The sequence below is a fragment of the Phasianus colchicus genome, chromosome 15 (assembly GCF_987193195.1).
Source record: "Phasianus colchicus chromosome 15, bPhaCol1.hap1.1, whole genome shotgun sequence".
NCBI lineage: Eukaryota > Metazoa > Chordata > Aves > Galliformes > Phasianidae > Phasianus > Phasianus colchicus.
Genome location: NC_143450.1, coordinates 9,143,383 through 9,157,484, shown reverse-complemented (window position 1 = coordinate 9,157,484; position 14,102 = coordinate 9,143,383). Strand labels below are relative to the sequence as shown.

At 47.1% G+C, this 14,102-nt stretch overlaps 1 long non-coding RNA gene across 5 annotated transcripts; it reads right to left on the bottom strand.

Annotated features, from left to right (window-relative positions):
• Positions 1-2,590: 2,590 nt before the first annotated feature.
• Positions 2,591-12,556, bottom strand: LOC149915899 (uncharacterized). Of its 5 annotated transcripts, none has more exons than XR_016471386.1 (4): positions 10,460-12,556; positions 9,783-9,918; positions 6,563-6,697; positions 2,591-6,207 (listed from the first exon to the last, which is right to left on the bottom strand). It is a non-coding gene; the product is annotated as an uncharacterized LOC149915899 (long non-coding RNA). The 5 variants fall into 5 exon arrangements; XR_016471384.1 differs by having other exon boundaries at positions 2,591-6,183; positions 6,563-6,673; positions 10,460-12,552; XR_016471383.1 differs by having other exon boundaries at positions 2,591-6,183; positions 10,460-12,551.
• Positions 12,557-14,102: the final 1,546 nt, after the last annotated feature.

Genomic DNA, 14,102 nt, shown 5'->3' with positions numbered 1-14,102 from the left:
AACGTGAAGGAATGTCTTACTGACCCTTCCAGAGTACATTATTCACTGTTACCTCAGACACACAAGTGGCAATGGATTGTTCTAGCCCTAATCCCACGGTGACAATCTTCTTAAGCAATCCACTCAAAACTGTTCTCCTGATCCAGTTCTCCCACCTGGGCTGTGTGGTGATAAGCCAGGGGGCTGTGATGATGAATTGACTCATCCGAGGTTTCTCCACAGATCCAAATCACTGCATGACAGATTCCTGAGGTTGGGAGGCTGCAGCTTCATAAAACACGGCCAACATCTCTGCCAAAAGGCCAAATCCTGCTGTCCTGCTCAGACGATGGCAAATGAAAATAAATGCAATGGCTAATGCCTGGAGGAGTGTGTTACCTGGGTTCCGAGGAGAGTTGCTGCTCTTTTTCTGCTGGGACTAGAGCAGAGCCGAGCTGACAGAACTTCACTGCAGCTTCAAAGGCTGCTGGTATTTCCTTTGAGTCATCCTGGTAAAGGGACTGATAAAGCTGTGCCAAGGCTCTGTGCCACATGTGTGCCTTGCTGTCTGTTTGGGAGTGCAGATGTCCCCACTGCAGTGCTACTGGGAGCCAGCCGGGCACGAGTCAAGGCTGGAGCCTCATCCCTCCTTCCTGTTTTTGCAAACGTGCTTCTGTGTGCATTGGATCCTCTTGGAAAAGCTCCATAGAAGAGGTCATGCCAACAGGAGCTGCCTGAAGGAGCAGGTCTCACACAGGGATGGGGGTAAAGATATTCCAAGCCCCCACATCCCAAAGCTTTCCAAACTTCTTCTCAATGCTCCATGCTTTAAGACCAGGTCTGATGAATGTTTTTGACCTTGAACTGTAAGAGGCTAAGCATACCCTGCACATATTTTTGCTCTCATCAAAACAGCTCTAAATGCCACATGTGGATGTTGTCCATCAGCACAGGCACTGCCTCTGCTCCAGGTGCCTGCAGTGCGCTAAGCACACAAAGGTCTGCTGCCTGCCTAATTCACCTTTAAGGACTTTTAAAAGACTGTTTAGTGTCCAGTGTCTCAGTAAGCCAGCATATGCATGCAGAGCACCTTGCTGAAGTTTTCAAGTTGCATTTAGGTCTCTAACTCGTGCTCCAATTTTGGTGGCATTTTGCCATTTTTATAGGAAGAAACATGCTGCATGCTTTGATAAATGCAGTGAGGATGAGTCCATGACATCACTTCTTAGCAGCGGGTTAATCAGAAGAGATAGAGGGACGCTGGAAGAGCACTTGCTTCCCTGGGGCTCATGTAGAAGCCTGGATGGAGTCATTTCTATCAGTCCCTTCCAAGTCGCCCTGTGATTCCTCAAAGATCTTTCAAGACAAAATCCTGCTTGCCGAGCCTTTCTCAATCCTCTGACATGAGAACAGTCTTTAGCACAGACAAATTCCTCAAAGCTATTCGTAGAAACTGCTGTTTAATGACGCTCCGCTGCCGGCTCCTTCCAGATTACTTCAAGATGCTGAGATCCCACCTGTCCCATCCAATCAGTTTTACTTTGGATGCTTACAAGAGACGAGCAAACTAAATGTAAACTGATGCAAGCTGATGCACACCGCTGAGGAACATCGCTTATCATATAAAGGTCAGCTGCTGTCAAACTGCTGCTGAACTCCAGGGCTTTCTTTTTTTTCTGCACTCCTGGAAATGAGCTGAAAGCACAGGGCAGCATCAGGAAGGAGAGCTGTGGGTGCGATGTGGGGCTGGAGCTGTACAACAGCCATGGGCAGCCCAGCCCCTGCTTGGCAGTAGGATGAAACCTCCTTTATGTTTCTCTAAGGGTATGCCCAGGACGTTTAGGAAATATGGCTTGAAGGCTCTGTTCTGCTATTGATTTTCTGTGTGTCCCTGAGCAACTCACTTAACCTTTCCATAGTACAACTTCTCTTGGATCAAGAGAAGAGCAATGATGCTTTTTCGCTGCTCCTGCAGGGATCAGTGGGGACAAGGACCTTAAGAGGTGACTTTGGTTCTCGGGGTGTTTCAAGTCATGCCAAACATTTCATTTGGTGCCAAGCAGAGATAGAACTTTATGCTTGCTATGGAGAGGTCATCACAAAACTATGTATCATTCCAAACACTGCCAGAAATTCTCTGTAGTTTTATTTCCGCAGCGAGGGGTTCTGTTTACGTCAGCATGTACAAATTTGAAGGAATCTTCAGACATGCTGCACAAGGCTGGGAAGCTTGCAGCAGAGTCCTGGGATGAGGCTGACACTGCCCAGTGTCCTGGCCAAGTGAGTTGTACGAACCCTGAGGTTTTCTGCACGTTCAAACCGTAGCCAGACCAGCTTAGAATGCTCAAAACCTAGGAGATATGGTAACAGGCACTGTGCTGAGGATGATCTCCTACAGCATCAATGGAACATCCATTCAGTACAAGAGTTTGTTGTGTATTCCCAGATGTCAGCCTTCAACCAAAGAAAAAGAAAAAAATCACAGAATCACATCTCAGGAGGAAGAATGTCCTCTGAGGACACTTGAGGAAGGATATTAAAGAATGACTATATAGCTGAACAAGCTTCTACATCCATACATGCTATGAAAACTTATTTTGTGTGCATTGGGGAAACAATCTTGTTTCCATTTCCAGTACCTTTAACATGGGCTTTGGACAGAGGAGATCAGTTCTCATATTCTTCATCTAGTTATAAGTCAGACACACTTTTATCATAACCAAGCATCTACAGTGCAGCACTTCTTAATCTTGCTTTGACAAGTAGGACAACAAACCTACTTTTGCCGTATAGAGTAGATCTTACCATAGTGCTCCAGTTTTAACTTTACTGTGCTTTGTTTCTAAAGAAGGAAGTAACCAATTTTATACATCTACCTTTCATAAAATGAAGCATCGTTCCTGGAACTCAGAATCCATTCAGTTTTGCTTTTACTGCTACAAACAATCAGCTCTACTGTAGCTCACTTTTTCTTCTTTAAGTGCTTTCAATTCTTCAGGAGCATTAAGTGAGTATTTGAAAAGTGCTTTCTTTGCATTTTGCAAAACACAAGTTAAAATGCAAGAAGCAATTTCTCAATACAATACAAAGCCACAAGTTCATTTCAGAGCTTGCAAATATAAAAGTTTTATCACATGCAAAATATAGATTTTATCCTGCTTTCTTAATAAAACAGTTTTGGACTGTGAGCTTTAATACCCTATATGGTCAGAAATGATGATAATTCATTACTAGGAGCACTGCCAGATAATGTCCTAATCATTCCTCTGTTGTAGCATTCTTTGTCCCTTGAAGATGGAGTTACAGTACGGAAATCCAAAAGAATGAGTTGATTTTCAGTCCCTCTATCCTGAGGATTTTAGGAGCTTCAGATCCAGATCAGAATTACACAGACTGTAGAGCCAGGTCGAGCTCTGCTGTGATGTGGAACAGAGCATAACCAGGAGGTCTGTGACAAGAAGCTGTGGTAAGATCCAACACTGATAACCTCTGCAGAGGCAGAGAGGTCACAATGTTCCTCCCAAGAACACGAGCCATGAAATAAGCAACCAGAAACCTGAACAGCTCATTACGTTAGGTGTTGACTGGGCTTTAATTAATTAACCCAATTATTAGATAACCCCAGCTTGTCAACACTGCAAAAGATTACCTCATATTACTTATTCCTGCTTCCCCTCCTGCTGCTGTTTCTGCTGCTGACATCTGCCTTGGCTTAAAGCCCTGGAAAGAAGCAGACCAATGTTGAGATGAGGCACCAGTGCAGGTGCTGCTCCTTCCTGGCAGAGGCACTGCTCTGACCATAACTTCCACTGCAACGCGATGTGCCCAAACACACAGGACTGCAACCTGGCTGCGTTGTTTCTGTGGGAGTTCTGCATCAAGTGCCTCTTTCAGAGAATTTCATGTCAGTCATGCCCTCAATCTTTTGGTTTCCCTCTTCAAATCACTGTACAGGAACTCTACATTAACAGGACTAGTGCTCACCCTTGGATGGATCCCTCATTTTCCCTAAACTTGTCTCTTTGGATTCCAGATCCTGACTACTCTAAAACCCATTAGTTTTAGTACCTTTAGTAAGACCCTTTAAAGCAGCATATAACTCTATTTTGTTCTTCTCTTTCATCCTAAACAACAAAATCAAAAGGGGTTTTAATCAATATCTGACAGCTGTGCTGAATATGGTGTGAAACGACGCGTGGGGAGCAGCAAGCAGACATTGAGGCGTTGCATGTAAATTTAAGTGCAGGCATATATGTTCTTTGTTACCTTCAGGACTCAGCCATGGAGATGAGATGGAATGGCTTTAAGTTGCACCAGAGGAGGTTCAGGCTGCATATTAGGAAGAATTTATTCTCAGAAAGAGTGGTGATGCACTGCAATGGGCTGCCAGGGGAGGCAGTGCAGTCACTGCCCCTGGAGGTGGTCAAGAGCCATGGAGATGTGGCACTGAGGGACATGGCTAGCAGGCAGCCTCCACCAGCAACATCCATCTTCATCTCTTCCTAATCCAGGCAAACCCAATGCTGAAGAGCCTTTAGCAGAAGAACTGAACAGCCTTCACATCTGCATGTCTGCCCATTATCCCTATCCTTTCCTTGCTGCTCCAGACCTTAGTCCCAACTCATAACCATGCTTTTACAAAGGACACTGACCTACTCAATTCAACCCTTGAAAGATCTACAGTGCTGCTATGCCAAACAAAAAATAAAAACAATATATGAAAAGCAGATAAAAAAAAAAAAAAAAGAATCCCTCCCTAATCCTTCTTTCTTGGTAGAACTTCAAAACTAACTTTAATGCATGAAATTAATGATTAGGCATCTCCAGGCATCCTATTTTCCAGCACGGTGATTGGAAACCAGTTTGCACTTTGCAGGATGAGAAGCTTTTAGATCCATGACCTGCAGCCTGAGAGAGGTGTTCAGAGCTGAGGCGGGGTGAGCTATGGACAATTCAGCCATGCAGTTGCTCGTGGATCCTTTTCTTCACTTGTTTTCCCAGAGCAGAACAAGCAACCACCCTTTGTTGAACCACTGCACAAGTGGGAGCTGACAGCAACATCTCAAACCACTGAGGAAGCCCAACTGCCAACAGGCCTTTGGAAAACCCATGATTTATAATTTGCAGCAGTCGCTCCATGCTCATTTCTTCTCCCTTAGGTGAAGGATCCAAAGCTAACAATGCTGTGTCCTTATTAACAAAAGCATTTGCTGGGGAGAGGTCCAAAAGTGACTGAAGCACAGCTCAGAATCTTTGAAGTGCTTTGTCCTATTCTCAGATGAAGTATTCTTGTTTCCAGCTAAATCCTTTGAGCTTCAGCAGTGAGTGTATACATATAGATGCGAGCAAGAAAACAGTGAGGGACACAACAATAACAAAAACATAAGGCTCCTTCATTTCTTATTCCAAATCTATAAGCTATGTGGCATATGGCTAGCCATGCTTGAGCTGTGCTTTTAACTCTGATAACCACATAAAACACCCACTGATAGCAGAGACACGGCGCTCCAGAGGGGAACCAACACATTATCAATATAAAACAGCAGATCTGGATCCACAGGCAACTCAGATAACAAATTCAGGAGTATTCCATTAGTAGGATGGAGGGAACTTGGAAGGATGTATCAAATACATATAAATTCTTTCAATTGCTAGAGAACAGCATTTGCTTGCCAAGGAGGCACCTTCCTCACCTTTGCACATCACAAATCTAGAATCAACTTTGTGTTTACTTTCAGATGCAGAAGATTGGGTGTTACTGTAGCTCTGGATGGAGTTCTGCTTGAAAATACAGACAGAAGCTGAAGGCTGGGATAGCAGGAAGGCTGTGAGAGCTGCCTGCAGGCTGGGGATGGGTGGAAAGATGGTGCCATGGGTCCCAGCCAAGATGCACTGACAGAACTCTTCTTTAAATCTATGCTGAAATGCTCTCCAAACTGTAGAAATCCCCAAGTGGACCTAACCCCAAAAGAGCTTCAGGACTGTCCTCTGAGCTCCCAGCATTGCTTTCAGGTCCCAGAAATTTGGCTCCTGCAGTAGAAGAGCGCTCAGAGAGTGCTCTGTACCCAGGAAGAGTCTCCTGACTGAGAAGTTTTCTCCTCCATGCAGGAACACATTTACCACTTAGGAAAGAGACCCACTGCAATTTTTAAAGAGCACTGCAGACCCACAAGTGTTTTACTGGCCCCTGGAGATCAACAGCAGCTGAAAGGCAGGAAGCAATTGGCCCTGTTATTGAGGGAAGGGAATTTTCATTTAACAGGGCAGCAATACTGGTTGGGGGGGTGTTTCTAAGCAAGACCTCGGGTCTTGGTGCAGCCACAGTCTTTCCACAGCTGTGGCAGTGCCCAGGGCCCCAGGCAGCTCAGTGACAGGGCAGATGGGGCAGAGGTGGGAAGATGCACAACCACTGCTGCTGTGCTGCCAACCGGCGCTGTGCCCCAGGGCTGAGCGCCCCTCTGGGAACGCTGTGAGGGTCACCGAGCTTTCAGGGGAAGGTGGTCTTCCCTGAAGGTCATCAGGAAATCGGGAAAAGCCAGAACACGTGCCTAGAAGGCAGCTTTCAGGACTGCCAGGATTTTACCTGCAGGATGGATGGCCCCGGTGCCCTCCAGCCTGTATGCAGGCTGCCGCTGCCCTGGCTGCTGGAGCGAGTGCTGACGCCGGCTCTGAAGTCACCATCCGGAGCAGGAAGCTGGGGATTAGCAGGAACATTTTTCTGTCAAGGGGATAATCACAGGCACATGGCACAGATCAGATAGCCCTCCTGCAAGCCAGAGCTCCTAATGAGGGTGTTTCCCTTGTTACTGTAGAAGAACTCTTAACGAAGTTCCTGTCCTAGTCCATTTCCCAGCACCAAGCACAATGGGTCTCTTCTCTTGAAATCTCCCAGGTCTCTGTGCCCTGAGACCTGTGGGGCTCTTCCAGCCATGCCCACATTCACCTACCCCAGCCCTGCTGCTCCCAGACCCATATGAAGTGAATGGCCCTGCTCTGCTCCTCTTAAAGGGTTGGCTCTTTAATTAGTATTTACATAATACTAAGCAATAATAAGCTCGTTCTTCACAAAGAAATAAGGACAACACTAAGCAGCCACAGTGTGCTTTTCATTTTGCTCAGTAAATATAGCAGCATAAAATAGGTGAGTCAAGATTTTGCAGTGGAGATGCAGAAGACACTGTCTGTAGAGAGAAAACCATGTGAAGGTGGTTGGAGGTCACAGGGCAGCATTATATTTGTGAGTCTAATCTATGGAAAGCACATTTTTAAACCTTACTCCAGGAAAATGCCTACATTTAAAGGAATCCCAATTGCTGGGGCTCTGCTGTAGTCCTGATATGGAACTCAGATGTGTAGGAGAACATCCTGAAGATGGGCATGGATGAGGTGGTACAGCTGAGTGAAGGGCATGGCAGAGCAGTTTCTAAGCTCAGTGCATATATGCCTCCTGTTTGCTTCTTTGAGGGGTTCAACAAGGCACCTGCTTCCTGACATGGGCTCCCAGGTGAGTGAACTTTGCTTTAGTGGCATCCAAGCATGAAAGAGATAAAGTTTTAATTAAGAAGGAAAAAAAAAAAAAAAAGGAAAAGAAAAAGATAAAGGCTACAGGGGCTGTCAGAGAAAACACAAACAGAATTAAAAGAGAATTGCAAACAGAGCACAGGCCTGTAAGGTAATGGAGGTTGTGCTAAGGGACATGGTTTAATGGGGAAACATTGGTGGTAGGTGGATAGTAAGGCACGATAATCTTGGAGGTTTTTGCCAACCTTGGCGATTCTGCAATTCTGTAATTCTATGCTGGATCTCCTCTCCCTGGCTGGTGGGAGCTGGGTCTCACAGCACTGGCCCAGACACCTCCATCCCTCTGCCTGCAGTGAAGCTCCTGTGAACCAGGGTCTGCTGCTTCTCCCACAAAAGCTGCTGACCTCACTCAATGATAATAATAAACACAGACTGTGAGGGCTGTTTGGTTAATGAGCTTCAAATTCTTGGGTGAAAAGTAAGGTTTGGTGGCTTGGCTGCGAAGTGAGTGATGGAGCCCAGCCCTGTGACCTCCTGGTCCCATACTAGGGCTGCGAGAGAAAGCTGTTTTGCTTGGCACCAGACATCAGAACTGCTGCCCTGTATGCTCTGGGCTGCATTACCTGCTGCAGTGCTCCATCCTCACCCACCTTAACTGGGAAATGTAGCTGCAGAGGTCCAGCTGCTAGCAGGTGATGGATGAGGGTGCTGGGTTACTTCACGTTAGTTTGGTTTATTTAAAGCCCCCATAATTACTTTTCACATGGCTATATTCATTGTTGTTTATTTTGGACATCAAGCAGGATTTTCCCTTTCAAAACTGCACCCACTCAAACTAGACAGCTGCCTGAACTAATGCAACAGGAATTAACCGAGCTTTCCAAGGGAAGGGAATGCATACCTTCCTGTAAAATATTTCCATCTTATCCATGTCTATCAACATGAGTCACCCTAAAATTCCAACCTGGAAAGGGACAAAGGTTTTTGTGGATGAAAAACAATTATGCTGCTGAGGACAGCTATAGTTGGTACAGCTGATGGATGTGGAAGCACCAGGTCTCCTCTGCACCTCTGCTTCATAGAACAGTTTGAGTTGGAAGGGGCATTTAAAGACCATCTGGTCCAACCCCCCTGTAACAAACAGAGACACCCACAGCTCCATCAGTGCTCAGGGCCCCTCCAGCCTGACCTCAGGTGTCTGCAGGGATGAAGCACTGCCACCTCTCTGGGAAATCTGTGCAGTGCCTCACCTCCCTTATAAAAAGCTTTTTTCCTATATCCAATCTAAATCTCCCTCTTTTAGTTTGAAACCATTTCCCCTTGTCCTACCACAACAGACCTTGCTAAAGAGTCTATCTCCTCCTGAAAGGCCGCTCTTTGGTCTGCCAGAGCCTTCTCTTCTCCAGACTGAGCAGCCCAAGGCTGCTAGGAGCAATGTGGATAGAATCAAGGGGGCCTGGAGGAAGTCCTCTGCCCACCCCAAGCTCCCTCCGTGGCATTTTTGCCTTCCCTCTCTCTAGTCCTCATACAAGACCTCTACTACCATCCAGCATTCGGGATCAGTGGGATCTCTCCATTGCGCCACCTGGGATACCTCCCACTGTGTTCCACTCCCACCAGAGGCTTACACAAATGATTATGAAACCAAATGACTTTGACCTTTGAAGTAAGGAATCAACGCTTGGGCAGGGACCGATTTAAGGCAGAACTATTTACAGACACACCAGGAGCACTGCATTACATTTCTGTTATTCTGGGAGGGGGCAAGGAGCCAGCACGCATTACGCTCAATTCATACACTGAGATCTTCATCACAACTCCCAGCTCACTTGCCCCAGCCTTATGCCATGTCCCACAGCATCTCACTGCCATGCATCAGCCAGAGAGGTTTTCTGGAAAAAAAACACTTACAGAACTGGATTGGAACTTATCAAACCTCTTTGTGTTACTGATTGAACTCACACCCCTTTTTATGTTGAGTGTTCTGCTGAGAACTGGTAGAAGGGGTGAATTTGAGTTTGCCAGGGCTAATTTTAGTAAGAGAAGCTTTACACCATTTCCTCAGGGCTGAGGGGAAAAAAAAAAAAAAAAAAAAAACGAAAAAAAAACCAATCAACCACAGATTAAAATAATTCAATTACCATACTATAGCAAATAAAAACACTAGTCAAAGATGTAGTCTCACATGCTTTTAAAATACACTAACACACAAACACCATTCACAGATAGCATCTCCTAGATGAATGCCACACACAATGGTCCATCTAAAAGCAATTACTTACATTGTTTAAGGAGTGTTTGTTCTGGCATTCCAAAATGGGCTGGGGTGGGCAAAGAGACTGGGTGGTCGTGGGACATGGTGCCTTTCACTTTCATGTGCTGCTCAGAATTCAGCCTGAGATCATCAGGGAGCAGAAACTGAAATAGGATTAGAAGTGATGGCTTGGAGTTGCACAAGGGGAGGTTTGGGTTGGATATTAGGGGAAAAGAAATAATCCTCTGAAAGACCTGTCAGACATTGGCACAAGTGCCCAGGGAGGTGCTCAAGAACTGTGGAGATGTGATACTGAGGGATGTTGTCAGTGAGCATGGGTTGGTGGTTGGGCCTGATGACCTTAAAAGTCTCTTCCAACCTTAATGATTCCATGGATGCCAGGCAGGATATGAGATGTGGGCTGGGAACGTGCTGCTAATTCCCCCCCGAGCTAAGGGTAAGTTGAACAGGGTTCACGTCACATGCTGGAAACAGGTTGGGGCAAAGAGGCAAGAGATGTGACTGTTTTCTTAGTGCTTACTGCCTATCTCATTGCTAGAAAATTGTGTATGTTTGTTAGTGGTTGTAATGTGATGAAAAGCACAGCAATGATAGCAGAGCAGCAAGATTCTAGGCTACAGCAAGTAAGAATCTGCCCAAATGCAACAGCTGTGGCCACAGAAATAAAGCAAAGAAGCTGCCTACCTTTGGAAGACTTCAAGTGTGCAGGAATCTCCAGCAAGATACCCTCACCTCCACTGCCAACCCTTAAATGAGGTCTGCGAAGGGGTGGATCCTGGCTTCACCCATTCAGGTCATTCAGACGCATTGCATGCACCTGAGCTCCCCTGGGTTGGCCCTGCCTTCCTACCAGGTGCTCAATCACTGCTTCAGGACATGACTTAGCATTTCCACCACACTGGTGATCAGCAAAATAAGTATCTTTGTGTGTTCTGGAAGTGTTTGTGTGCAGGGTTCTGAGTGTGATCATTTCAAGCCAATGCGTTCACTTCCAAGGGATTTCCATGTCCCTGGACCTTGCGTAACACTACTGCCTTTCTTTCAGGACATGGATTTTCGTCAACACTGAGAGCAAAACTCCACAACAGTTCCCACTGCAATGTCACAGCCTCTATGAAGCAGGAAGACAGATGGCTCTGGTCAGACTGAGGCATAACAGAGAAATGAGACAAGCCTGGGCTTACCCTAAACCATGTCTGCATTGTGATTTCCTTGTTCCAGCAAGGCACTTGGGGACCATAGAGGGTGCAACCCTTAAGAGAAAAAAACCTTTTTTGCACCACCTTGTGAAGTCTGCTCCAAAAGAAACGGGCGCTAGCGGCCGTGCTGCAGTACACTGGCATGCTCAGACTGCAAAGCTCCTGAACAATCCCTCAAAGCTGGGGGAAGCTGCTCTGACCAGCAGCCTCACAAGCTATTTTGGGTTTGATATGCAGCAGATTTGATAAGAAAGCTCTCAGGAAAAAACAAATTTCCTCTTGGACTCAGTAGAACTGGGCACATATTCCGGCACACACAGTTCCCTTTCCTATAAGCTTATGAAGTAGCCTTCTAAAATTAGGAATTAGAGGACAAGCCCTGAGCCCATTGCAAGAAGGGACCATTGCCCTAGGACCAGGACTCACCTGGGGGTCTCTGTAGACTCTCAATGATGGGGGATAGATATGAGAAGAAATAGAGTCCTGATAACAGCCTCTTATCTCTATTACTCTGTTTCCGCTGTTGCCCTCATGTTACGTTATTCCACAACCTGTATTCACCATCAGTGCTGATTTATGGACCAGCAGTTCAGAGTTTAGCCCAGAGACAACGAATCTCCAGAGCTCGGCTGTTCCATATGCCATCTTCCATATTAAGCCCTTGGTTTTCACTGGGATCATTTCTTATATTCAGCCATTTCCTTTCCCTTTGGTCTAGACTCTAAAATCAGGACAACAACACAAGAACTGTGAATGCCAGGGCCATCAGATGTTACACACAAAGGCAGTAGGGATGCTGCTGTGCCAGGTGCTTTGTGCCATCCCTGAGCCCCAGCGCTGCAGGCAGTTCCTCTGCTGCTCCTGCCCCTGTGCAGTGCAGGGGTGGGTGTTATCAGTCAAGCCCTAATTCCTAATCACACTTGTTCCTGACTAACAGAAAGGAGGTGTTTCTGGAGCTGTGACTCAGAGGTGGCTCCCCCTCACGGTGTGACAAGTGGAGAGGAAGAGGAATGGGAGCCAGGAAGCCGCCTCGAGAAACCTGCCAAAAGCTCACTGCCTCTGCCAAGCCGCTTGTCTGAGCAGAGGAATTAGGAAGCCAACAGCCCCTAGAGACCCAGAGTAATGTAAGCAACCCTTATGCATGTACACATGGCCACCTGCTTCCACCGGGGGGCTTCCTGCTTCCCAGCCCACGATACGCACCTGAGGATCAGGCCAAGGGAGCATCCCTTGTCACAGCCCTGAAGATGTGTGTACCTGAAAGCATGGCTGTTTGTTTCCACTTGTGTCAGACGGGCTGGTAAAAGTGATTACCTCTTTCTCCCAGCCCTGCCTCTCTCATTGATCCCACTGGCTGCTCTTCAAATGTCACCCCGCAAGGAAGGAGCGCACATCCAATTGTAAAAGGAAAAGATTAACGGGATGACAAAGCAGCAGGGTCAGTGTGGGGATGTACTGCATGAAACAAACAGGGTGCACCTGGCTGTGACACCCTGCAAGCTGAGGCCCCAGAAGGAGGCACTGTGGGGTGGGCAGAGCCCCCCCCCCCATGGGCAGTGCAAGAAATGCAAACCTAACCCTCCTCCCAACCTCTATTCTGAGGTTTGGTATTCTTTCTGTTTTGAAAAAAAGCCTGTAGCTACTCAAAAGCACAAGTAAAAGCAGGCAAACCACAAAAATAACCCAGAATTTGGGTGATGGCATTTATGTGGGGCAAAATCCTGCCTTTAATTTGAAGTTGTGTTCACTGCTACAGTGTGGGTCACGGCTGCACAGCAGGGGCTGAAGGCAGCCTGCACTGAGGGCACACCCCAGCATACCCCATGCAGGTGAGCAGATGGCCAAAGCAAGCAGAGAGCTGCCAAACTGAGGAAGAAAATTCAGCCCTGCTACCTCCACCATGCCCCATTAAGCACACGAGGCCCAAGCTGCCGTGAATATAACATAGAAAAAGCCAAAATACTGAGATAGAAGCTGGGCTTGCTGAGTTCTGCATCCCATGCCATGGTGCTGATACAGGCTCTGGAGAAGGATGGAGGGCTGTTTCCAGGATGTGCAGGACAAACAGACAGCTCTGATGTGTTCTGCATGTGTTATGAAGCACAGACCTGAGCTCTGACCCTTCCAGACTCAGTGTGTTTTCTCCTAAGCTCCCAAAGCTGCCTCTCCTCCTTTCAAGACAGCATTTCTTGCAAGGATGAACATGACATATCTATCGGAACGAGGAACCTGATGCTTTTTGAAAGCTGTGATTTAGTGTCACAGCATTTCCTGATGTTAGCCTTAGAGGAAGCAGCACAGCAAACTTGCCAGTTACTACCATAGGCTTACCTTGATCATTTTCCAGAGTTTTCTGACCAGGTCTTTAAAAAGAGCATTGGACAGCGAGCTGAGCATTTCGTGTAGTTCCCACACCCACCACTTTTCCTTCCTGCTCTTCTCTCCCAACACTGCATCTGATCCACCTGCACTTTCCTGGCAGTTTACTGCTGTGTTCTCCCTACGAGGTGCATGCGCTGTGAAAGAACTTCTGTGCACAGGAGCCAGGGATGGGTAATGCAGCCTGCAGATGCTAAGCGACCCTGTATTCAAGTACGGAACAGATCCCCACCTGGTGCAAAGTCTGTGAAAGCCAATGTGATGCTACAGCCTTCCACCAGCCAGTTGCAGCCATACGCTGAATGGATCGTATGGACCTCTTTATCTCAGTGATGGGACACTGAAAAATCCTGGTAATTAACTAAGGTCATTAGTGCTCCCCTGCACTCTTGGCTGCCCCACGTCCCTCCTTTCCAAAGCCGCTCCTTACAGCAGACCCCTGAGCCAGAAGCACACACCACTGGAGCTGCCCTTCATCGTGTTTCCGATCCCAGCACCTCGCTCAGCCCTCTGTTAACCCACAAAACTCCCCCGGCGTGCAGCCGCTCCTCTATTAATAGCGCGGGCAGAGCGGCTGCGGGCACCCCCAGCACACACACGGTACCACCTGCGGGACTGCAGCACGAGGCGTCGGGGCCCTTCCATGCACAGCAACGCGCAGACGTGGCGTTCCAGCGACAGCGTTCTCTCTCGTGACATCGAAGTTTGTAGGATTCCTCAGCCCTTATTTAGGATATTTGTTTGCTTTG